Raw genomic sequence first — 25,702 nt, forward strand, 5'->3', positions numbered from 1 at the left:
AATACATTGTCTTGTGACTATCACTGTTGCATTGGTTTGCCCTTTGTCCCACCATTTTGTTGTTCCCCTTTCCTTCCCTAATTCAGATAAACATATATACAATCCCCAGGATACCAAAATCAAATACAGTGACAATAGGGGATAAACCATAGGAAAAAAAAAGAAACAATTAATCACATAGACATCAAAAACAACAGCAACAAAGAAAAACCTCTTATTTCCATGTCTTGGGAGTTCATTTCGCTTAGCATCATCTTATATGGTCATATGTACATATTAGTCATTTTCTAATTATAATACTGTTTCCACTTGAACTGACCACACTTATATAAATGATTATTGCTCACTACAAAGTTTTCTCTGTAACCTTTACTCCATTTTTCATCCAGTAATTTTAGCAAACTGTCCCAATAATTCATGTTACTCATTACTTTTTATAAATTATTCAACAGAGAAATAACAAATACTCTAGGAAATATAATTTGAATTGAACTAAACACATCAAAATGAATGAATAGCTCATCCCAGATTTTATTGTTTATTCAATTGCTGCTTAATTAGGAAAATGACATTATTCAGGCTATAGATCCTATCACTGTAAAAATCCATGAGACTCTACTATAAAACTATTATTAACTTTAGAACTAGTGATTGTTTCCCTCAAGCCAATAATAATGAAAATTAAATTGGTATTTCAATAAAATTGAAAGTTAGGCAACCCAAGTTACAAACTCTAATGGGGTACCAAATGGTTTCTAATTTTTTTTAAGCATTGGTTTAAAATCTTTCAGAACCATTCATCTTTTTACTTTGATGTTTATTTGAAAGCAGATGATGGAAATTCAATTCAATAGAAGGAAAAATATAATAGCTATGCATTCCATTTCTCTCTGAGACTACAGAGAGAAATAAATGTTTTCAGAACAAACCATTAGGCCGCCATAATATTGTGCAAAATATCTTAAAATTACTTGAGCCACATAAACTACATTAACTTCCACAAATATTTCTACACAGAAAAGTAAAATAAATTTAATTCATTTTGTGTACGAAAATCAACAACTTTTGTGCAACATTTTGTAATATTCAACTTTATTTTAATGTAAGCATAGACAATTTGAAAACAGTAACAAACATATTTATTGAGTACCTAAAAACATAATAAAGTATCACCTTAATGATAAGTGATCCCATTAAGAGAAGGTCATAATCCTAATAGTATGATTACCATGTACTTATTACATGATTAAAATTTACAGTTAATAGAATGATTAAGCTTTTCTTTTTTGCTGTTCAGTGAAACATTGTGTGCAGAAGAATAATAACTGGGAAGTTGGTATAAAAAAAGCCAAATGATGAAGAAAAGGGAAACACTGATCAAGAAACAAAGTATTCAGAAACTGATATTTTGAATTGAAACCTCTTTTACAACAACTTAATTTTTTAAGTAACTAACATCAAGTATGAAAGCTTTAAATGTAGTCATTTCTATGCTTGGGGGTGATCTTTATAATGAAGTATGTGCTCATCTAAAATGCATTTACTCACTCCAGGAAAAATCTAAAATTTTGAGCCTCATATAATACCACTCTACTTAGAAATAATTATAATCTATTATTATATCTTGAGCCCCAAAAAGGCAAAAGACAAACCTAATGATTTATTCAACTATCAATCAAAATTCATATTAACAACATACAAATAACCTGTAATTCTATATGTAAGAATCAACCCAAGAAATTCTCTCTTCCTCCCTGGCCTGAGTTTCACTGACTGAGATAAAAAAAGAGGGGAGGAAGGAAGGGAGATAACTACATATCATTTCCCTTACCAGTTGTCTGTTTTTCTTCTCTCATGGAAACAGCAAATATAAATTGTTTACAAGAGTCAATTTGGCTTTTATACCAGCTGTAACAATCATGATGGCACATGATGAGATATCCAAACACCCTTTGTTTAAATAAGGCACAGTTTACAAGGGCCCAAGTTTTAATTAGATAACTTTGAATTTTCAAAGGAAAAATCCAACTAGGTGCCAGTGGCTCATGCCTGTAATCCTAGCTACTCAGGAGACTGAGATCTGAGGCTCTCAGTTTGAAGCCTGGCCAGGCAGAAAAGTCCCTATGAGACTCTTATCTCCAATTAACCACCATAAAACGAGAAGTGGAGCTGTGGCTCAAAGTGATAGAGCACTAACCTTGAGCAAGAGAGTTCAGAGTCAGCACCCAAGTCCTGAGAGTTCAAGCCCTACCAACAAAAAATAAAATTTAAAAAAGAAAAAGGAAAACTGAATACTTGACTTATGATTCATCCCAAGTGATACTAAACTTGTACTTTTTGTAATATTGCAGTTTGCCCTAAATTCTACAGATTAGTTGACTCTCAGTCTAAAACTATCATTTTCCCTACTGTAAACCATTAATTACATCCATTGACCTCTAATCTTGCTACTATGAAAAAGTGTCATTTCTCTTGATCCTAACTTTACCTGAACTCCTAGAACTTGAAAGAAATTTCAGATTTACTGAACATCTAACTCATTTTCTGATCATAAACTTATCCATAAGCCTAACTACTATCCTAACTCAAAATCTCACCCTAATTAACTCTGAAGAATAAATATAAAGAGAATACTGTATGTTCTATGAATTTTCACATTTATTTTACTTCGCTTGGTAGTAGAAAACTCAGTTCTTCCCCTAAAGCTTACCCTTCCATAACCCTAACCCTAACCTGAACTACAAAACTAAATCTAACCCTAACCCTACTTTCCTTTGAATGTAAAAAGTAACACAAATATACCAGTTCTCTTTCATCTTAGCTTGGAATCAACTGAGAGTTGATAAAAATAAGCTAATGGTTTTCCCTTTTCCTACTATTAACCTTAATCTCAACTGGAGCATTCAGGCTAACTTTAACCCTAACTATACCCCAACCCTAATATAAACAGCAATGTTATATTTCACATTCATGCCAACTTTTACTCCAGTTGTAGTTTCAAACTTTAATCTCAGCGTGATCCCAAGGCTTCCATTTTCCCAACCCTAACTTCAACCCTAGCCGCTAATCTAACCCTAACCCTGATCCTATTTGTGGCCCAATCCTAAAAGTAACAAAAAGTACTCAAATTTTGATTCATCTGAATTTATACTCAATGTGTACTTGTATTAAGTTTCAGTTTGCCCTAAATCTGATTTAAACAGGTTTCCTGACTTATTCTAAAACTATCATTTTACCTACTATGAATCATTACATCCATTGACCTCCAATCTTGATAGTGTGAAAAAACAGTGTCAATTCTCTTCATCTAACTTTACTTGAGCTCCTAGAACCTAAAAGAAATTTCAGATTTATAGAACATCTAACCATTTCCTAACCCATAACCCTACCCCTAAACCTAACTGGTATCCTAAGCAGTCTCAACCTAACAGGTTTCCATTGACACTCTGTCAATAGGTCTTCTGCTGAGGGCATAATTACAGTTTTTGTTGCAGTTCATACCTCCTAGAGAGCTAACACTGTTATGAAAAGAAGACGTTAGATCATGTTCACCTCTGCATAGAATGTTACCTGTTATCTATTTTCTTGGTATGCAGAAGGGGGAAAAAGCTAATGAAGTATATAGACTTGGGTAAATTTTAACAAGTTGTAGCTGATAGGGTGTTTTCATTCACTTCTACCCAAAAGAGCCCTGTCTCCTCAATTTGACACACTTGCATGCTAAACCTACAGCTGCCTTTTCTTTATTATGCCTATAAACCAGGCTGGAATGAAAAGCAAAGCCACAGAATCCCAACAGCCTAAGTCAGGGTGCTGGGAAATTCCATTTCAAGTAAAACAGCACAGTCTTGTTCCATTAAGCCTTTAGATCACATTTATAAACACCAAGGTGGTAGCCAAATCTTACCTACAGATTGACAGAAAGTATTGAAGGCAGAGGTTTGTTTGTGAAGTGTGCATTGTTTCCCAAAGGATTCTATAAAACTGCATCCATTACAAAAGTAAATAAATAAACAAACTTGACCTACAGAGGACATCTATTAGAGCTCTGATAACTACATATTTTCAGTCATTGAAATAGAATGGCAGAAAATGGCTTTTTTACTACCGATTTGCCACACTCAGTATTAAAGTCACTCCACAGTATTGACAATTTTTTTAAACCTGCTTTGCATGTCTCAGGGCTGTGACATCTCATTATGTGTTATAACTTTGTCTGACAAGTCTACATCAAAAAAGACTGCTTTGTAGGTTATGATATTTTACTATCATTTTTAATCTATTAAAGCTATAATCTATGTGGGAATGAAACATAGCTATCAATAAAACTTCAAGACTTAAAAAGAAAAAGAATCGCAAATGAGAACCTTGCGTGGAGCCTGATTTGTTAACATCACTTTCTCCAACACACATTCAGCTGCAACAGATCATTTGAGAGAAAGTATTCCCAGTGATGAGAAGGTAGTTAAATATGGGTCTTGTTCAATATTTTAAAGAACAAATTTGACTGTGTTTTTCAATCAGAAAGGTGAATTCTTATATTTTAACAGATATAATAAGTTCCTGGAATGGTAATATAAATTATAGAAGCCTAAGACTCATAGAATGGAAAAATCATAGAATAATTGAAAGGAATGAAATACACTTAAAGAAACTACTTTTTTAAAGGCATCATATCGCAATAAGTGAATAAAAGCAAAATTACAGAATAATACATGCAGCAATTCTTTAAAAGTTTATAGCACATGAACTATGTACATACTTAGAGTTATTTATATTGATACATATGTAAAACAAGGTCTAAAAGAACATACACCCTAATAATTATCTTGTATCCTCGTTTGTAAGTACAAGTAAGAGGCCATAATAGTTTCCTATTGCTATTAAAATAACTGGCTATAAACTTGGTGGCTCTGTGAAGAAACTCATGTATGTATTATTGTTTTACATTTCTTGAGGTCAAAAGGCTAAATTCAGTCTCACTGAGTTTATTGGCAAAGATGGCTCCATATGAGGACCTTAAAATAGAATGCTATGGTTTAAAGATATACCCCCAAATGCATGAGTTGAAAACTTAATCACAAGAGTAACAGTAATAGGAGCTGGTGTCTATTGGGAGCTGTCTGTGTGTTAAGAATGAATGGATTAACGTAGATTATAAAAGGTTTGAAAAGAAAAAAAAAGGTTTGAGGCCAGGAGTTCAATCTCACTGCCAACATCTCGTGAGATAAAAGTGGAAGAAAGCCTTTATCTCCTGTCTATCTCAGACTTCCCAACACCCAGAACTATGAGCCAATATAGTCCTATACATTATAAACTATCCAGAGTCAGAAATTCTATTACTATAGCACAAAACAGACTAGAATGGGAGATTTTTGTTGTTGTTGTTTACTTTTTTCAGCTTCTGGGGATCAGATCCATTCATTAGCTTGTGGCCTTTCCTTATACTCCAACCGCTTAATTCCACCATCACATTTCTTCCTACTAACCCTGATCTGCCTGCCTTTTTTGCATAAGAAGCTTTGTAATACAAGATTATCTCCCCATCTAAAGATGTTATGCACACTTCCTGTACTGGATACCATCTATAGGACACAGGGAGCATATTGTGAACACTACTCAGGAATCATTGCTCAGCTGAACACAGAGGCCAAACATTTGTGTATGCAGTCCTTAAATTGTACATTTAGAGTACCATTACATATTAATTATACAAATTATGTAATTTTTAATAAAAACAAAAAAGGCAGTTTTTAACTTTAAAGTTTGTGGAAATTTAGAAGAACAAAAAATTATATTTTATATTTGTACACAACTACTTAGTACTTTTAAAAATTTTTCCTTACTCACAAGACACTATGTTGGAAATGAACTTTACAACTTTGTGGGTGGGGGAGGAGTAAGAGAGATGGGGGAGGGAAGAGATAGCTGGAGGAAAGAAAGGAGGGGGTAACAATCTCAACAAGAAATGTACTCATTACTTTACTCATGAAACTATAACTCCTCTGTACAGCATCTTTACAATAAAATTAAATTTAAAAAAAAATTTCCTGCCTCTCCAAATCCTGTTCTTTCTCTGTCCTTACTCTTCTTTCTTCATACTACAAACATAGTATACAATTTCACGCTTGTATTCCAAGGCTCCATGATCATATATTACCCAGACTCAGTCCATGGCACAGCTGAGATCCAGTACATCTGTACATAGGATAAATACAGTATGTCTCAACTCAGTATGCAAATGATATTTGAGCATCTACTATATTTAAGGAGATGCATATAGAATTGGAAATACAGATATTGGCAGCCACATTTTTAGAGCAAAAATGTCACATGATGTAGCATAACAGATGTATTCACAATGGATTACAGAACTTGGCCCAGAGAGAACTTACATCTAGCTGAAGTACTAGGTGAGGATGGGGAAAAGAGAATAAGGGATTTCTGGAGGTAGGGCTATCTGAGCTGGGATTTCAAAAGATAGGAAGCGGACAGAGTATGGCTTGACCGGCTAGGTAGAAATTATCACCTCAACAAAGGTAAGGAAAAATAGATACAGAGCATGGGTAAATGATGGGTAAATGCCTGCTTTATCTCCAGTGATTAAAATTGGCTGGAAAAACTAACCACTAGAAAAATGAGATTAAAATAAAAAGGTATAGTAAACTGAGCACTGGTGGCCTCTAATCTTAGCTACTCAGTCGGCTGAGATCTATAAATCATAGTTGGAATCCAGCATGATCAGGTAAGTCCATGAAACTCTTACCTTTAATAAAGCATCAAAAAATCTGGAAGTGGTGGAGTACTAACCTTGAGCAAAAAAGCTCAGGGATAGCACCCAGGCTCTAAATTCTAGCTCCAGGACCAACACACACCACACACACACACACACACACACACACACACACACACACACACACACACACACACACACACACACACACACACACACACACACACACACACTACACATACACAGAGCATACTAACATAATATCAATTGATATAAAAATATCTATAAATAAGTAATGACTCAGTGATAGTAAAAGTTGATTTTTATTTTGCACAAAAAGCTCACAAGTGTTCCCTGTCAGCAGGAGGCTTTCCTCTCAGCTGTGAGCAATTTAGGACTATAGCTTGTCCCACCTATAGCTGCATCATCCTCACAATCTGCAAATTCCTACCAAAATAGTCAAGAAGGGATGGATAAGGATATTCCAAGACCCAGGCATCAGAGGCTCACATCTAAATCCTAACAACTGCAGAGCATAAGATATGGCAGATCATGGTTTGAAGCTAGCTGCATCCTCTTGAGACTCTATTTCCAATTAACCAGCAAAATGCTAGACTATGTTCCACAAAATGTGGCTCAAGTGGTAAAATGCCAGCTTTGAGCAAAAAAGCTGCGTGGGAGCACAAGGCCTTGAATTCAAGCCCTGGTACCAAAAAGGAATAAAAAGAAAGAGAAAAAGAAAAAATGCCTTTTGAGTGAAAGCAAATTTAGTAGAAAACTCACTGTCTCAGGTACGTTGAAAAATAACTACTAGCCATATTATTCCATCCTAATATTAACTATTACTAAATACCACTTCCCTGCAACTTTATATTCAAGCTATAAACGTTATTTCCAAACTATAAACTGGTTAAGCCACAATGAAACCTTAAGGCTCTGCCTTTGGGACATTTTTCATTCAGCTCCTGTTGCTCGGATTACCAGCCTGCCTCCTTAACAAGTGTAGCCAGATATATCCTGATCATCTAGAAAAATCTTTTTGTGAATGATATCTCATAATGATGCTCCTCCTGTCCCATGCGTCTTTGCTTCTAAATAAAATGCATTTTACTAGCATGTGCTTAATTTTTTATTCTTTATAGGATGAATTGAAAGATTTTCCTTTTTGTAAAATAGTAAACATTTTTGGTGTGTGAGTCATATCCCCTTTGTTGCATCTACTTAAGTTTAAGCAAGCCACCACAGAAAATATGTAAATAAACATGATTGTTTCCATGAAACTTTAGGTTGTGAGGCAGATTTTCTTCTCAATAATGTAGTATGCTGACATCTGCTCTAGGTGTGAAAACGTATTCAGCTTTTGCTCTTTGCCCTTTTTGGCTTTATCCATTGCATTGCACAAAATAAAAGTCATTTCATTAAATGCATGGGTTCTGAACAGAGGTGACAAAGACCCATCTTACAATATCCCTACCATAGAGCAAGTAATTGTTTTCTAGTTCCTATAAAAGCTGTAACGAAGATCTTCTGGCTAGAGTATGAGAAATATGTATAAGCAGAATCATAAATTTGGCTCTTACTGGATGTACAATATATTGGGTTAATGTACAGTTCAATTCAATAAAATTATTGTGCAATATTTTAAGCAATTCCTTTAAACAGTATAGTCTTTTTACATAGGAGACAGTCTGTGTATTAGCTTCCTAACTACTAGTTCAGGATTCCATTAAGAATATGTGTAGGTACAGAAAATTTAGGATCTTTGAGGTAAAGGAGTACTTGCTGCAATGTCCTCTGTTCCCTTATTTCTTTAGAAGCATTTCTTTTCTTTTCATTTGCCATTCATCCAGTAGCTATCCAAATTTGAAGGAAATAGATGTGTGAAGATCTTGTCTTTTCTTGCCCAGTAGCTTCATCTCAGTTACTCAGCCAAATCTCTGACACAACCTCATCTGAGCATGACCCAACCCTGTAAATGTCTCTGTCTTTTTATCTAGTACCATACTCTGGGCTGTCAGTCTTGCTAAAGAAACACCTATCCCTCGTAAACATGTCACATTTACCAATATAGAATTCACCAGCCTTCCATGTTCAAAGTATTCCAGAAAAGCTAAATTTCAGAAATTCCACTGTTTATCACAATGTCTGGTTGAGTAAAAAAAAAAAAAAAAGATTGAGGAACCTTCCAAGAAATGAAATAACAGGTTGCCTTCTATAAGGGTTATTCTAATAATAGAGGAAAAATAATTTTTGTCTCCATGTTCCTTCTCTTTCTATACCAGGCATCTAAATTTAATAGACTTCAATCTTTTTTACATTTTGAAAGAATATCCCTCTTAGTTTTTAATGTGCTAATAGTTTAGCTAATTTCTAAATCAGGCTTTGAGCCTATTGCTTTCTTAAACACATCAGCTACCAGACTCTTCCTGAACTTCCTGTGGTATATCCTGAGACAGAAGAAGAATCATGATTTACAGAATGAAGGATTGATTCATGAAACCTTGTCACACTTCCACTCTAGCAACATTAGATATTGACAAAGTAAATTTACACGTCTAACACTATCTTGCAGCTAGAGTTCTAGATTAGATTTAGCTTCTGTTCATCCAACTCACTAGAACACAAAATTGGCTCACAATGAGCTACATAGACAGAGGTTCATTTTTTCATAAAAAAATAAAGAAGCTGGACTAGCATGTGTGTGGTAATGGATGGGGACAGATGCTTGGTGACAAACGCTGTCATTTACTGTGGAATGTATTGGTCCTAGTGTAACCAATTTGTGAGACTAGTATAAGCTCAGCATGCAGTGGGTGATTGATGCTCCTCTTCTGAGTATGATTAAGAGATCGTTCTTCAAGCATAGGATATTTTTGTGTTTTTTTTTTAATTTTTCATCTACCTGTCTGCATTCGAGTTTTTCAGATAAGCTTTCAGTTTCCATTTATATATATATACATACATACATATATGCATATATACATATATTCCCAGTCTCTCATTTTTAGCTTGCTGTGTTTGTTTTGTTATTAAAGATAATGATGTTGAGATCTGGATAGGAAGTAAGTATAAGAGAATGATCGTTCAGGTAGTCCTTAAGAAATTGCATTAGAAAACCTTTCACTGCCCTTACCTACCTATTATCAGAGAATTTTGAATAAAGATAATAATTTGGTTTATTTGGCTCCTTGTGTTTCTTCCCTATAACTTAAAACTCTACAGACAGGATAGATTGCTGAAGTAATTATTTTCAACATTAATCTGGAATTTACCTTACAGATTATTTATTTCAACTCTTCATGTTGTTAATGAAGATAGTGATGCCACTGTTATAGAATCAATAAGTGAAAGAGCCTGGAATAAAATCAAATCTGTAGAATCTTTTGTGCACTGTTACCATACCAGTTAAAGATGAAGAAGCTAGTTTTAGTCAGCAGATTAATACTGCAATTTTCCTATCAAACCACTCTATTCACTTATACAATCCTTCCTGGCTCTGTACTTGGAATTCTTAGCCTTCATTTAAATCCTACAAACAATATTTCAGTAATCAAAACTTCTTTGGTACTGTAAATCACTAATTCTCCATATAGAAACTTTTTTTGGTCTTTTCTGGAACTGGGGGAATCAAACCCAGGACATTACATTTGCTAGGCAAGTGCTTTGCCATTGAGTTACATCTCAGCCCTCCATACTGAAATTTTGTAATAACACTTTTTGCAAAGGAGAATTCACTTTTGAAAACAGTCTGAGATAATGTAGACTAGGCCTAAAATATGGTTAACGTACCTTTGTTTCTTTAGCTATTCCAATTTGTAGTAAAAACAAAAACATGTTGACTTTTTCCATACAGGAAAACCATGAGAAGGGGTCTCTAGAGCAGAAAAAGCTTTCAGACTGAACTAGACCGGTAATGCCCTCCTCTGGCAGAACCTGCCTTGTGTTCCATCTGGAATAGCAGCACCAATTTTTGTCATCCCCAAAGGCACTATTCTGACATATCTCATTAATTTTTACAGGGTCTTGACCTATAAGAATAAATGGTCTATGCTTCAATGTCTAAGTATGCACATAAAGAGAATAGAGTTGAACTTTAGTGCTATATAGGTAATATTTGGTGTAAGAAAAAATATGCACTGAACAGATATGATTCCAGAAGCAGTTATTTTTTCACCTCCCAAACAAATATAGCATGGTCTAAGAAATTCCTCATCTATGTGGAAGAAATGTATATTGAAAAACCTAGCCAACAATATTGTAGTTTTTATACACAGTGTCATTAGTCTACCCTTTTTCATGTAGTCCCCAATTATCACAAAAATCCTTTCCCCAGGAAGAATATCAAACCTTAAAAAATTCCAAAAGTTGGTATGAAATAAAGTTAGTTGTGTGGTCATAACTAAGAGAATGTTCATGGGGGAAAAATGCAGCTAAGCCACATTGGCTCATGAATAATCAACGTAAAAATTGAAAAAGAAATCCAAATATATTCATAAAATGTATTCATAAAATATTATTTTTCACCCCCAAAGCCTCTCTTCACCAGAACTCCATTAACTAAGCAAACCAATGATCATTTCAGTCCATGCCTTCCCAGAATTTCACTGCAGGTTGCAGTGAACAACAACAACAAAAAAAGTAGACCAAGAAAAAGTAGAATAATAAAAACTGGCGTTTAAGTAGCCCCATACCTATAACCCTAGCTATCCAGGAGGCCAAATCCCAGAAGATTACAAATAAAAACCATCTCAGGTTGAAAAGTCCAGGAGACACCATCTACAAAATACCCAGTGAAAAGCCCAAAAAGATGAGCTGAAGCAGTGGCTATACTGGTAAACTATCAACTCAGCAAGTGGGAAGCCCTGAATTTTAAACCTAATAAAAGCCAATATTTACTAGATTTTACCTGAAGGGAAAGTACCTCATCCAAGTTATCTTATTTTATCTCATAAGAGTATTAATATACCCATTTTAAAGATGAAAGAAGACATAGGATTATTTATGTGAATTATCCAAGGACAAAGGGTCCAGGGAAAAGTATAGGAGAGGTCAAAAACCATGAAGTTTTCCTACATCACTTCATTCCTAGATATAATGTCTTACAGGGCAAGAGCTGTCCTGGTAGGCTAGGAAGAAGACAGCAAATTTCATGAGTAGGAACAAACAGGCACACTGAGTCACCCACATAAGGCAAGAAACAAACCTCTGGCATATAAGATGGCATTCACTTAGTTGTGTGCATTCTGACACATCAGCTGTGCACACACTTGAAGCTGCCCCACCCCCAGATCCTCTGCAGTGAGCCTTAGCAGTGTCACCACCCAGAGCAGCCCCACCTACAGAATTGCTACTACTCCACATGACATGTTCTACATGCCAATTCCTGCTCTTGGCCCAGAGCCTTAACCCACACCAACTACAATACCCAGGATGGGACCCAGAGGGGATTCACAGGAAATCCCTAGCCTAATGGGACTGGGAGTGAGCACATCTAGAGAACAACAGATAAAAGATGAGAGCCAGAGATAAGAGGAGAAAACCTGCTACACTAACAGAGCACAGTATTATGTTCTTTCTTCCTTAAGGAAGAAGTCTTGGCTTGGCTTTCCTTTTTCATTTGGGAGATTTTTATTCCATTTTACTTGTTGGTCATTCTTTATTTTTTTACCCTCTTCACTTTCTGAGTATATTACCTTTCTCCACAATAATTATGGTACACTTTTGTACACTATTATTTCATAAAGTCTTTTCCTATATACTTCATCTCTACTTCACATTTTCTTTTTTTTCTTCCCTTACCCCTCTCCTTTTTCACTATTTAATTTTGTGTGTGTCTGAGAGAGAGAGAGAGACAGGGAGACAGAGAGACAGAGAGAGACAGAGACAGAGACAGAGAGAGACAGAGAGAGATGTTGGAGATTTAACTCAGAGCTTCATGCTTATTTGGATTTTCTTGCTCAGCTGATGCTCTACCAAATTAGCCATGCCTCCAGTCCCTTTTACTGGTTATTTTGGAGATGGAATCTCATGGAATCTTCTTCCTGGGCTGGCTTTGAACTTTGTTCTTCCAAATCTCAGAATCTTGAGTACCTTGGATTAAAGGCTGAGGATTCCTGAACCTGGAAACTATTTAATTCTTTTTTGTACTGGTGCTAGGGTTGTCCCTGAGTATTTTTGCTCAAGGATAGTTTACCAATGAGCCACAACTCCATTGCCAGCTTTTTTTAACTGGAGATAAGAGTTGCTGGGACTTCCCTGTCTGGGATGGCTTCAAACTGTGATGCTCTAATCTCAGCCTCTTTAGTGGCTAGGATTATAGGCATGAGTCAATTGTTGCCAACCTATTTAATTCATAATTACTATGCTTTTAGTATTTTTGAATTCCTATGATACTTTCTAGTAACTTTACTTCTATTTATCTATAACTTTATTGGGAGTATAGATGTTTCCAGGTATTCCTTACTTCATTAAAATATCTAATTTGATTTTGTACTTATTGCTTAATTTCTAAGCTGTAACTCCAGTACACATCAGTACTACCAGTACATAGGCCAGAATATTGAAAATACTTAACTAAAAGATAGAAGAGCAAAACCTCCAAGCAAGACTTAAGCTCAAACCCAGGAACCAGTGGCTCATGCCTGTAGTCCACATGCCTTGTAATCTCAGAAGGCTGAGATCTGAGGATTGTGATTCAAAGCTGGCCGTTCATGAGATTTTTAGCTCCAGTTAACAACCAGAAAGCTGAAAGTGGAGCTTGGCTCAAGTGGGACAGCACTAGCTTTGAGTAGAAGAGCTAAGAGAGCAACCAGGACCTGAGTTCAAGTCCTAGTACCAGGAGAGAGGGGGGGAGAGGGATGGAGGGAGAGAGAGTGAGAGAGAGAGAGAGAGAGAGAGAGAGAGAGAGAGAGAGAGAGAGAGAGAGAGAGAGAGAGAGACAAAGAGACAAAGAGACAAAGAGACAAAGATGATGAAGGAAAAACAGAACTTGACATCAGATGTACATATCTCAATGGAGAAACACAACAAATATGAGGGACAAAATCAAGGAACGATTTGTCCTCCCAAATTCAGCAAAGCCAAAATAGAGAATTTGTATGACAGTGAAAGAGATGAAATTTCAAACAACAAATTCAAAAGAAATGATAATAAAAATGATCAGGAAAATTAAAGAGGACATTTACAAACACCCAAATGAATTCAAAGAGAATACAAATAAATAGATGTGTGAAATAAAAAGCACAATGTAGCATATGAATGGAAAATTTAATACAGATATAGAAAAATCAAATTGAAGTTCTGGATATAAAAACTCAGTAACTAACAAAAAGCCAGTTAAAAGCCTTATAAATAAGACTGAGCCAACTTGATAGTAGAATATCAGGTCTTGAATATAAGACAGAGAATTTGGATCATTCAGATAAAGAATAATAAAAAGTAAAAATAATGGAGGAACTGAACATGTGAGAGCTCTAAGACAAAATAAAATTTCAAACCTATGACTTAAGGGGATAGAACAAGAAAATGTGCCAGACATAGACATAGAAAACATTCAATAAGATAATAGCAGGAAATTTCCCAAATATCACATATGAGATGATCATCCAAGGATAATAAGTTTTTGAGGGCATACACAGTTAAAACCTCAAATGCAAATGAAAAAGAGGCATATTGAAACCAGCAAGGGAGAGGTGCTAGGTCACATATCAAGGCAAACTTATCAAAATGACAGTAGATTTCTCAATAGAAACTCAAAAAGCAAGGATAACATGGAATGATCTATTTTAAGCTCCAAATAACTGTTGGCATAGATTACTGTGTCCAGGAAAGCTATCCTTCAAACTTGAATAAGAAACCAAAACTTCCCAAGATAAAAAAAAGCACTGCAGGATTCATAAACACTAAGTGAGCACTGTAGAAGATACTTAAAGAAATCCTATATACAGAAAAAGAAAAAAAACTGCAATAATAAGAAAATGCATATTTTTATTCTTTCTTAAGAAAATATTTGAATAAGTCTCACCATATAAGTAGATAAGAAATAAGAATCAAACACTATAAAAACTACAAAATGACAGCAATTTCTATATACTTATCAATAAATCTTGATGTTAATGCTCTCAATTCTCCAAACAAAAGACATAAACTGATCCTGGAATCAGCAGCTCTTTACTGTGATCCTACCTACTCAGGAGGTTCGGATCTGAGGATCAAAGTTCTAAGGTTCAAAGTATAATTTAGATATGAGACATTTGTCCTTTGTATGGCTAGTGAAGATCTTCTCCCAGTCTGTGGGCTTTCTGTTGATCTTGCTAGCTATGTCTTTGCCTTGCAGAAGCTCTGCAGTTTCATGCAATCCCATTTGTCCAACCTTTCTTTGATTTGTTGTGCTTCTGGGTCTCTATTAAGAAATTTTCGGCCTGTGCCAAGGAGCCCTAGAGTTTCTCCTACTCCTTCCAATAATGTTTTCATGGAGTCAGCTTTTATTTCGAGGTCTTTGATCCATTTGGAGTTGATTCTGGTGCAGGGTGATATATAGGGATCTAGTTTTAGTTTTCTACAAGTGTTTAACCAATTTTGCCAGCACCATTTACTGCAGAGGCTATCTTTCTTCCATTCTATTTCTTTATCTCCCTTGTCAAAGATTAGGTGGCTATAGGTTTTAGAACTCAAAAACCTAAATCCCCCAACAAGAAATCCTCAAAGAAACAACTGCCCAATTTAAGTCTTTAAGGCTAAAGACTTAAAGAGAGACTTCTCTGAAGAGGAAATAAGAATGGCCAACAGACACATGAAGAAATGCTCAACCCTCTCTAGCCATAAAAGAAATGCAAATCAATACAACACTGAGATTCCACCTCACCCCAGCTAGAATATAATCAAGAAATCTAGTAACAGATGCTGGAGGGGAGCTGGCCAAAAGGGAACTCTACTGCACTGTTGGTGGGAGTGTAAACTTGTTCAACCACTCTGGAAAGCAGTATGGGGATTCCTCAAAAGATTCCACATAAAGCTCCCTAACCCAGCAATCCCACTTTAGGCATTTACCCAAACAATCACAAACAAGGTCATACCAAAGCTACCAGCACAACCATGTTTATCACACTATTATATACCATAGCTAAGATTTGGAACCAACCCAGATGCTCCTCAGTAGATGAATGGATCAAGAAAATGTCACACACACACACACACACACACACACACACACAACTATTTAATTTAAACAGTTAAATTAAACAATACTTTACCTGGAGGGAACAAGGGGAAGTGTAGTTGTGGAGATGGAAGGGTAGGGATGGGAGGGGAAAAACAAAGGATACTACAATGCTTGATAAGAAATGTACTTATTTACACATTATCCTGCCCATGTAATTGTAACCCCTCTGTACAGTATGTTCACAAATAAAATAAAACAAATTAATTAATTAATTAATTAAAAAAATAAAAAAGAAAAAAGAAATGTACTTATTACCTTGCTCGTGTAATTGTCACCCCTCTGTATGGTATTTTCACAATAAAAAACTTATTAAAAAAAAGAATACTTCACCCAACAGCCACAGAGTAGACATTATTCGTAGCAGCCCATGGAATGTTCTACCAAATTTATGATATTTTAAGGGAAAAAAAGCAAGGCTTATCAAATACAATATAATTGAAATCATTTCCTATATTATATATATATATATATATTATATAACAATGGAATGAAACTAGAAATCAACAGCAAAAGAAAACAAACAGCTGGGTGGATGGTATATAACTAAATGTGTTAGGCAACACAAATAGACATATCTATGGACTTATGATGATAGCAGCACTACTCACAACAATCTAGGTGAATGAAAAAAATACAATGGAGTATTAACTGTCATAAAGAAGAATAAAATGACTTCATTTGCAGGAAAGTGTATAGAACTAAAGGTTTCACATGAGTGAAATGAGAATGCTAAGCTCAGAAAGACAAATATCACATTTTTTTGCTCATGTGAAAAATCTAGAAATAATAATAGTAGTAGTATGACATGAGCATAGAAGGAGAATTACTTGGGGAAGGGCCCAATAGGAGGAGGAAAACAAGAGTAGAGGGAGATGAAGACAGGTACTATCAAAGTATATTATATATGTGTAAAAATACCATATAAATTCTACCAAAATACTTTAGGGGTAGTGGAAAAAAACTAAGAAATAACAATAGAAGATGACCAAAACATAGTATGTGGATTCATGGAAATATCAATTAATATCCTTTGGACAAATACTTTCTACTAATTAATAAAAAAAAAGCCCCAACACTTTCTAATGCTAAACAAAGAGCCAAGATTGTTTTCCTCTCCTAAAAATGTGCTGACATTATTCACTTGTATATTTAACTTGAAAGTTAGGAGTCCTTAAGCATTAGTAAACAGATTTATTGTAGTCTCTATGGACAAATGAACATTTCCTCTTCTTAGTGAAACTCACACACAACGGGCCAAGGACCATAAATACTGGTTAAATTATAAAGCAACTACTTCTATATTAACTACTTTCTTAGTAAAATACATGCGCAACCACTACATCATTCTTCAGTTTGAAAACACAAAAACAAATGTAAAGAAGTGATTGTGAAAACTAGGCAGCCATGTAGCCGCAATGTGGGTAGGAACATAGGAAACAGGCTTGTTAGAGCTGCCAGCCCTTCATAAATCTTTAGGAAAGTCATGGCCCAAACCCCCACTGAAAGCTGCCAGACTCCATGACTAGATTATTTGAAAAAAATCCTGCAATTAGATCACAATCCTTTATTGAAGTTCTTCTGATAGTCTCCAAATATAGAGGTTTCCAACATTTAAAAACAGAACAAAACAAAGTAAAAACAAAGTGTTTTTAATTCAATTCTGGTTCAAGCACTAATTATCTTCCAGGATTAGTTCCATCTATTTGGTAATTAAGAGGATTACTGAGTTCAAATCCTGTAGTCTAGTAGGTAAATTGGATTTAATAAAGAGACTCCCTGCATCTCAGTTTGTATCATTTCAAAAGAGTACAAACCTCACAGGTTTTGTAAAAAGATTAAATGAAAAAATTGTATATTGAAGGCTAAAGTCTAGACTCCTTTTTAAATAAAGTTTAAATTACTCACTGCATTAAATCTGCAGAATTACGGTAAAATTTGAAGGGTTCCCTCATCTAATCTGGGGGGAAAAGCTAGCAGATAAAAGTAACTACAGTAAATACAGTAATATTTAGAAGACAAAATAAGTTGTTGTGACAGAATAATGAAAGAGAATTCATCATATGAACATGTATTAACTGGGCTCAGAAGGTTTCAAGTATCTTGGTTCTGAGAACTCATTACTCAGCTTTCAATGTTAGATAAATTTTAAGACAGAAGACTCTGAATGAGGGAACAATTATTGGCACAGTGAAACTGTGCACATGAAGCATTCAAAACCTTGTTTATATATATATATATATATATATAGTATGTATATATATAGTATGTATATATATAGTATGTATATATACTATATACTATATATATAGTATATATATACTATATATATATATACTGTATATATATAGTATATATATATGTATGTATGTATATATAGTTCATAAGCATCTTGGATGGCATTTGAGAGTCGGTTCCATGTACAATACCTCAGCCCCATCCCAGCCTGGCTGACTCAGAATATAGACCATAACAACATTCGAAGGTGATTTATATGTATATTAAAGTTTAAGAAATACATCTGTAAACCACAAGAAAATCCTCTGCCACAAAAGTAAGGCTTATATTTAGAAAAGCATCAGGGTCATATTTAGAAAATCATCAGACTCTTTTTGAAATGACAAGTATGGTTCTCACTTATTCTCATCTATAACATAAGCTATAATGAATGATCTATAAGATCATTCCTGCCTGTCATCCATTAATAAAGATTAAGAAAAATATTTTCTAAAAGATGGTATGGTTTCTAATCCCACAAGGGGAAACTTGGCTCTTTCAATATCCACTACACTTGTAATGTTCTACATAGAGCATGAATTCAACAATAATTTCAGGGGTTTGGGAGTTTTCACAAGTACATTTTGAAGTAGACAACCATAGGTCATGTCTATAGCCTACAGAGATGTAGATTAGTCTAAAGAGACTACTACGTTCAGTGAAATAATCCAGGCATAGAGAAAAAATACCTGTTGATCTCACTCACTTGTGGAATCTGGTTAACCTGATCTCATACTATAGAGCAGAATGCTGGCTTTCAGAGACTTTAGAAACAGGGGAGGGAAATGGATGTTGATCAAATGACATATAATTATGAACAGATAATAGAAATATATCTTTTAAATGTATTCAGGATAGGTAAATACAAAGAAACAGAAAGTCAATATATGATTGCTTTGGTGAGGTGGAAGGAAGAGAGGGCATGGGAAGGTGGAGGTGGGCTAATGCTTATGGAGTTTCCTTTACGTGTGATGAAATTGTCCCTAATTGATTGTGGTAATTGTTTCACCATACTGTGAACACACTAACTCAATGGATTGTACACTCTAATCAGGTGAATTAGATAATACACATATTATGTTTCAATATTTCAGAACCCTTTTTTTGTAGTGTACTGTAGCTTAAATTTAGGGTTTTGCTTATAAAGCAGGTCTACTACTTGAGCCATCCTTCCTACACTTTTGGCTTTTGTTATTTTTCAAATAAAATCTCACTTCTTTTCTGGGCCATCCTGGACCACAACCCTATTATATAAGCTTCCTGCATGGTTTCTATGAGGGTACATGCTACTATTACCCAGATTTAATTGGTTGAGGTAGGAGTCTCATGAACTTTTTGCCCAGGATGGCCTCAAACCACAATTCTGATCTCAGCCTCCCTACTAGTAAGGATTACAGATGTGGGCCACCATGTTTGGTTTTCATTAAAGCTTTTTTAAAACAAGCTGAGCATTGTGTCAGTAGCTTATATCTGTAATATTTAATTTTTTGGATGAAATAGGAAGGCATATTATTGAATAGTGATGCCATTTATTGAGATAAGCAGATTAAGAAAGGAGCGTGTTAATATTAAATTTCTGTGGTTCACCTAAAACTATGTGATTTTAACCTAAAAATATCTTACAGTTGTGGTCTAAGTCTTAGTCAAAACTATTTTTTCAGCATAAGCTCCAGAGTAATAAATCTTAAAAATCCTAGCATCATCTATAATAGTTTAGTCTCTTTTCAGGAACAAACCCAGAACAAACACGGAACAAAGGCTATCTCAAACTAAAGATTTAAGATAGATTTGGGTATGAGTGTATGTTCAGGTGCTCTGAGGTCTCTAGATTTGAAATAAAAAAGAATATATTTCTGTATCTAGATACAGGTAAGTAAGATGAGAATCTGAACTAGAGGTTAAGCATCCACTCTGTGAAGTAGAAATCAAGGAAGAGAAAAACCCAGAGAATATAAAGGAACATCCTATGTCTTAGCAGCCAATCTCTCCACAATTCATGAATTTTTATTCTCTCACCAGTTCCCTATCACAATGATTCCCACATCAGAGCCACCTAAAGAGCTTTGTAAAAATACTAATACTGCTCTACACTGAAATTTTGTAATTTAATATTCTTAATTAAGAAGTACCATCCTAGTAAAAGACCATGTGGGTAGGTTCTCAATCTTGACTGTACATTAGAACTTCAGGAGATTCTTTCTTTAAAAAAAAAAAAAAGATATTCAGTTAGTCTTGGATGATGTTTTTAAAGGTCTTAAGCTACTGAAATGTGAAGCCAGAGTTCAAAGCTACTGCCAATCCTCCTAAACAGAGGTTCTATATTTTTTCCACTATTTTAAAATATTCTATTACTATAACCATGTTTTGTTTTGTGTTGTTATTGAATTTAGATTACAGAAGTCGGCAGTAGGTTCTATCAACTTCTCTATTATTTTGAGATATACCATAAAATATTTTACCATAAAATTTTTTAATTTCACCACAATCCTCAAGAGAATTGTTACATACAAATGATAAAACAATCTTCAATTCTTCAGTGAACCATTCTTTCTGGTCACAACCAGAAGTCTCTCTTATCTTAAAATCAGAACCAAAAGAAACTCCCCAAATCTTGTTAACTCTTGAGTTATTGATCTATAGGTTTTCTACCAAAAACAAACGTATTTGTTAACAAAGTCTCCTTGGGACAGAATTGATATAGTGATTTTTCATGGTCCCTAATAGCTTGAGAAGTGAGAAAAACTGAAGAGAAATAACCTGTTCTAGAAACGGTGTGCATTTCCCAGAACCAGAGTTGTGCTTAGAAAGTCCAGAGGTGGAGGGAGTCCAGCATTTTTGTACAAAAGGAGAGTCAAGTACCCTATGAGCACAATAATTGATCCTAAAGAAGATAAAATTCTTATAATTTAAAATGTAAAATTACTATTATTGTATTTATAGTCAAATTATTTCAATAAATGCAATACAAAATATAATCTAAATTTAAAATTTGCTTTATATAATAGCTTGGTATTAGCACAACTATTTTTATTGCAGCCTTATTTACCATAGCTAAGATATGGAACCAACTCAGATGCCCCTCAGTAGATGAATGGATCAAGAAAATGTGGTATATATACACAATGGAATTCTATGCCTCCATCAGAAAGAATGACATTGCCCCATTTGTTAGGAAATGGAAAAGCTTGGAAAAAATTATATTAAGTGAAGTAAGCCAGGCCCAAAGAAACATAGGTCCCATGGTTTCCCTTATTTGCAATAACTAGTATATGTCTGAGTGAAGCAGAAAAGGTCATATAAGGTGATGTTAGGGAAATGAACCCTAAGATATGTATTCAAATGTTTTCTTTCCTTCATGCGATTGTTTCTAACGCATTTATAAGTTTATTTCTTTGTTGCTCTGTATGTCCCTTCCCTACAGTATAACCCCTGCTTTCACTGTATTTGATGTCAGTATAATTTGTGGAGGGGAAGGGAGAAAACAAACCGTTTAAATAGGGATACAGGTGGACCCATTGCAACAATGAGACGTACAAGTCATATATTGAAAACGAACTTTACAACTTTGGTGGATGGGGGGAGGATGGGATGGGAAGGGGAAACAAAGGAGGAGGCTACAATGCTTGATAAGAAATGTACTCATGGGCTGGGAAGGTGGCTCAGTGGTAGAGTGCTTGCCTTGCATGCCAGAGGCCCTGGGTTCGATTCCTCAGCACCACATAAGCAAAAAGAAAAAAGCCAGAAGTGGCACTGTGGCTCAAGTGGTAGAGCGCTAGCCTTGAGCTGAAGAGCTGAGGGACAGTGCCCAAGCCCAGAGTTCAGGCCCCATGACTGGACCCGAAAAAAAAAAAAAAAAAGAAATGTACTCATTATCTTGCCCATTTAATTGTAACCCCTCTGTACAGTATTTTCACAATAAAAAATAGCTTGGTATTTTGCGAAAGACTAAATATGATGGTGATAAATTCTTGGCCATTTTTAATATGATTTTAGGATGAATTTGATGCTAAATTTAGTAATTCCATGACACATTGCAGAAGTTTCTTTCAGAAATAAAAATGACATGCTTATAAATAGCTGCATCAGTAATACTGTCTGTTCATTATGCTCATTCAAAGTATGTTGAAGTAAAGCTTCAGACTGGAGACATTCAGGATAAAGGAGCAGACAGAAGTCTCAGATAAAGAAGTAGACTAAGCAGCCAGATGTATACATTTGCCTGGAGAAAACCTGAATCTCTTACCATGAAACTACATGGTACAAATGATTATGTTCAGGATTTATTTACATATAATCTTATATAGCTAAGCTGTCAGCAACTACCATTATCTCTTGAAGCTCCCAAATTCCGTGCTTATTGATTGATTGCTCAATAATCATTCACTGAAGCAAAACTTTTTTTAAACTTTAGTTTGCTTAGTATGCCATAATTAGTAAAAACTAATTTATAGCTGGGTATAGCTGGGTTCAATAACTCAAGCCTATAATCCTACCTACATGGGAGGCAAGCTTAGGAAAAGCACAGTTTGAGGCCAGCCCAGGCAAAACGGAATTCAAGAGTTATATGCTACTGGCTCCTAGGGAAACACAGTGGCTGGGCACAGTGGCATGTACCTGTCATCCCCAATGACACAGGGAACCACAAGTAGGAAGGTGACGAACTAGGCTATCCTGGGCATAAAATGAAACCCTACCTTGAAAATAATGAAAGAAAACAGGATCTGGAAGCAAGATCCAAGTGGCTGAGTGCCTACCTAGCAAGTGTAAGGCCAGTCTAGCAAGTACAATCCCCAGTATTGCTCAAACAAAACAAAACTTGCCTTAAAAAAAAAAAAAAGTTGTAGAAAATGAAAATGCCCTTTGAGAAACTAAATGTTGCAGATATGCAAAATATTCTTACCATTAACTGAAGTATGATACCACAAGAACTCTACTATATATCCCACCAGCCAGCCTGCCTGTCAGAAACTAACAGATTAGAAATATATAAAAATTGACATTTGGAAGAGGTGGGTTTTGCCCTTTGGCTCTCTGCCTTCAGTCCCAGAGTGTGGCCCTTAAATCCATCTCCCTCAAGAGACTTCAGGAAATGCTTGTGTGGTCAAACTGGTTCCGCCACTGGTCTTATTCCAACCAAAGCTCATTAGTTTCACTCTTCCCTTTGGACTTGTGGGCTACACTTTTATTTGTTGCATAATAGAAGGCACCAGCAGCTTGTATTTTTCTTGCACTTTGGCATTGAATCAACAAAGTATCCATTACATTTCCTTTATTAAGATTAAGTGGTGGTTTGCTATATGTCCTTAGACTAGGTTGTCATTTTAAACATCTATTAATTATTCTAATTATAATAGCATGTTAGCCATTCTACATCTCTCATCAAGATAAATTAAAAGGGAACAAGTATTCTGCTTCAACTTAAAAAAAATCAAGACCTCTACTACTATTTATTAAAGTATCCTCTGGACATATGTGGCCAGTAAGCTGATGAAATATGATTGGTCCAGATTAAGATGTATTATGTTAAGTCTAAAATATACTAGATTTCATAGGCCTAGTATAAAAAAGAAAATAGAAATATCTCAAAAATAGTAAGTTAGCAGGGCTGGGAAAGTGGCTTAGTGGTAGAGCACTTGCCTTGCATGTATGAGGCCCTGGGTTCGATTCCCCAGCACCACATAAGCAAAAAGAAAAAAAACCGGAAGTGGCGCTGTGGCTCAAGTGGTAGAGTGCTAGCCTTGAGCAGAAGAGCTAAGGGACAGCCCCCAGGCCCAGAGTTCAGGCCCCACAACTGGACCCAAAAAAGAAAAAAAAAGTAAGTTAGATGATATTCTGAATATTTTAAAACAAATATATTCATAAATTTAATACAAACTATTTTCTCATACAATAATGGGAAATTTGAAATTACACAAATGTCTTACATTATTTTTCTAATGAATAATTTTGATCTAGATGTTCAGAGTCTTTTAGAGATTAACATTCTTACATTCTTATTGCCATTTAATTAATTTCCATCCATTCTTTGAAATTCAGCATCTATTCATCATTTTAAATGGTACTGACTGACTTTCTAAGTTCCTTGGAAGCCCTTTAAGACACTTGTGTTTAGTACTTTGCATTACACAAAGTGATACAAAGTGCTGAACCAAGTATTCCAGTACTGTTCTTACTTAAGTGTGGCTTCTCTTATCCTATTGAGCACAATGACCAGTGAGTGACCACAGTCCACTCCTTGATATATGTGTTAGGCATAGCACTTTGCCTAAAACATCATAAAGAAACTAGTAGTTTTGTTCCTACTCCTTGTGATGTATTCTCAAACTCAGCTTCAGTATATATGTAGCAGACGCATGACCAGGTACCTACTCATACATAGGAAGTATTTTTTAATGAGTGATCACTATATTTATGTCCAACAAAAGAAACAAGAGGGACTGGGAGTGTGGCTTAGTGGTCGAGTGCTTGCCTAGCATGCATGAGGCCCTTGGTTCAATTCCACAGTACCACATTTTAAAAAATTGAAAAAGAAAGAAACAAGAAGGAAACTATCTTAAGGAAAATAAATGAAATGATGAAAGATGAAGAAACCTATTTTTTTTAATGAACCACCACTCACTCTTCCACCTAGTAGTTTCTCCCATGAAACTATAATGGAAGAATTATAACGAACACATTAACCATGAGAAAAGGGGAAAATTCTGTGACATTAAATACCACTTAATCCAAAGGAAGCATAAGCCTAAGATGAGCCCACCTGAACAAAGGAAATAGATACATACAAGAAGAAAATCTGCAAGACAGTGAGAGCTCATAGAACACAAAAGAGAATAGTTGCATCAGGAAAATTTTTCTGCATAATCGTCTATCTTTCACTAAGAAAGTGTACTACATAGTTATGGCACAATTTTCAAAAGGGGGTTTCTAAGACGAATTTCTAATAAGAGGATATTTAAAGATTTAAGGGAGAACTGAAATAATGTTATTTCTTGGAAAGGAAATGTTAATGTTCAACAAAAAAATAAAAATTAAAAAAAAAACTTGGAAGTTGTTAACCTAAAAAGGGTGGGATAGATTCAAGGGGAAAAGAGCAGACAAAAAAGAGAAGAGAGAGAGAAAGTAGTTTATCCTACAAAGTTAACACTTATCCTACAAAATTAAAAAGAAGGAGAGAAGAGGTGAGTAAGGGACTGATGGGTGAGAAAGTTGGGTGACTTTGAACAAGTGATCATTAATCGATATAGATTGTATTCATAAACTGCTTTGTTAAATGACAAGTCCTTTGTACAACTACTTAAAGATAATAAAAAATAACTTAAGAAATCATTCAGTATATTTAATAATACAAAAATAATGTCATCCCATAGATACCATGTGCTCACCCTGAAACATCAAATGCATATTCCACTTGAAAACACCTTATTTCCTTCAAAATAAATCATTTTAACAAACTGAGACCAGTAGACAGATTGTCA

This window comes from Dipodomys merriami, unplaced genomic scaffold (genome assembly GCF_024711535.1).
Source record: "Dipodomys merriami isolate MVZ:Mamm:240054 unplaced genomic scaffold, mDipMer1.0.p SCAF_1, whole genome shotgun sequence".
In the NCBI taxonomy this organism is placed as follows: Eukaryota; Metazoa; Chordata; class Mammalia; order Rodentia; family Heteromyidae; genus Dipodomys; species Dipodomys merriami.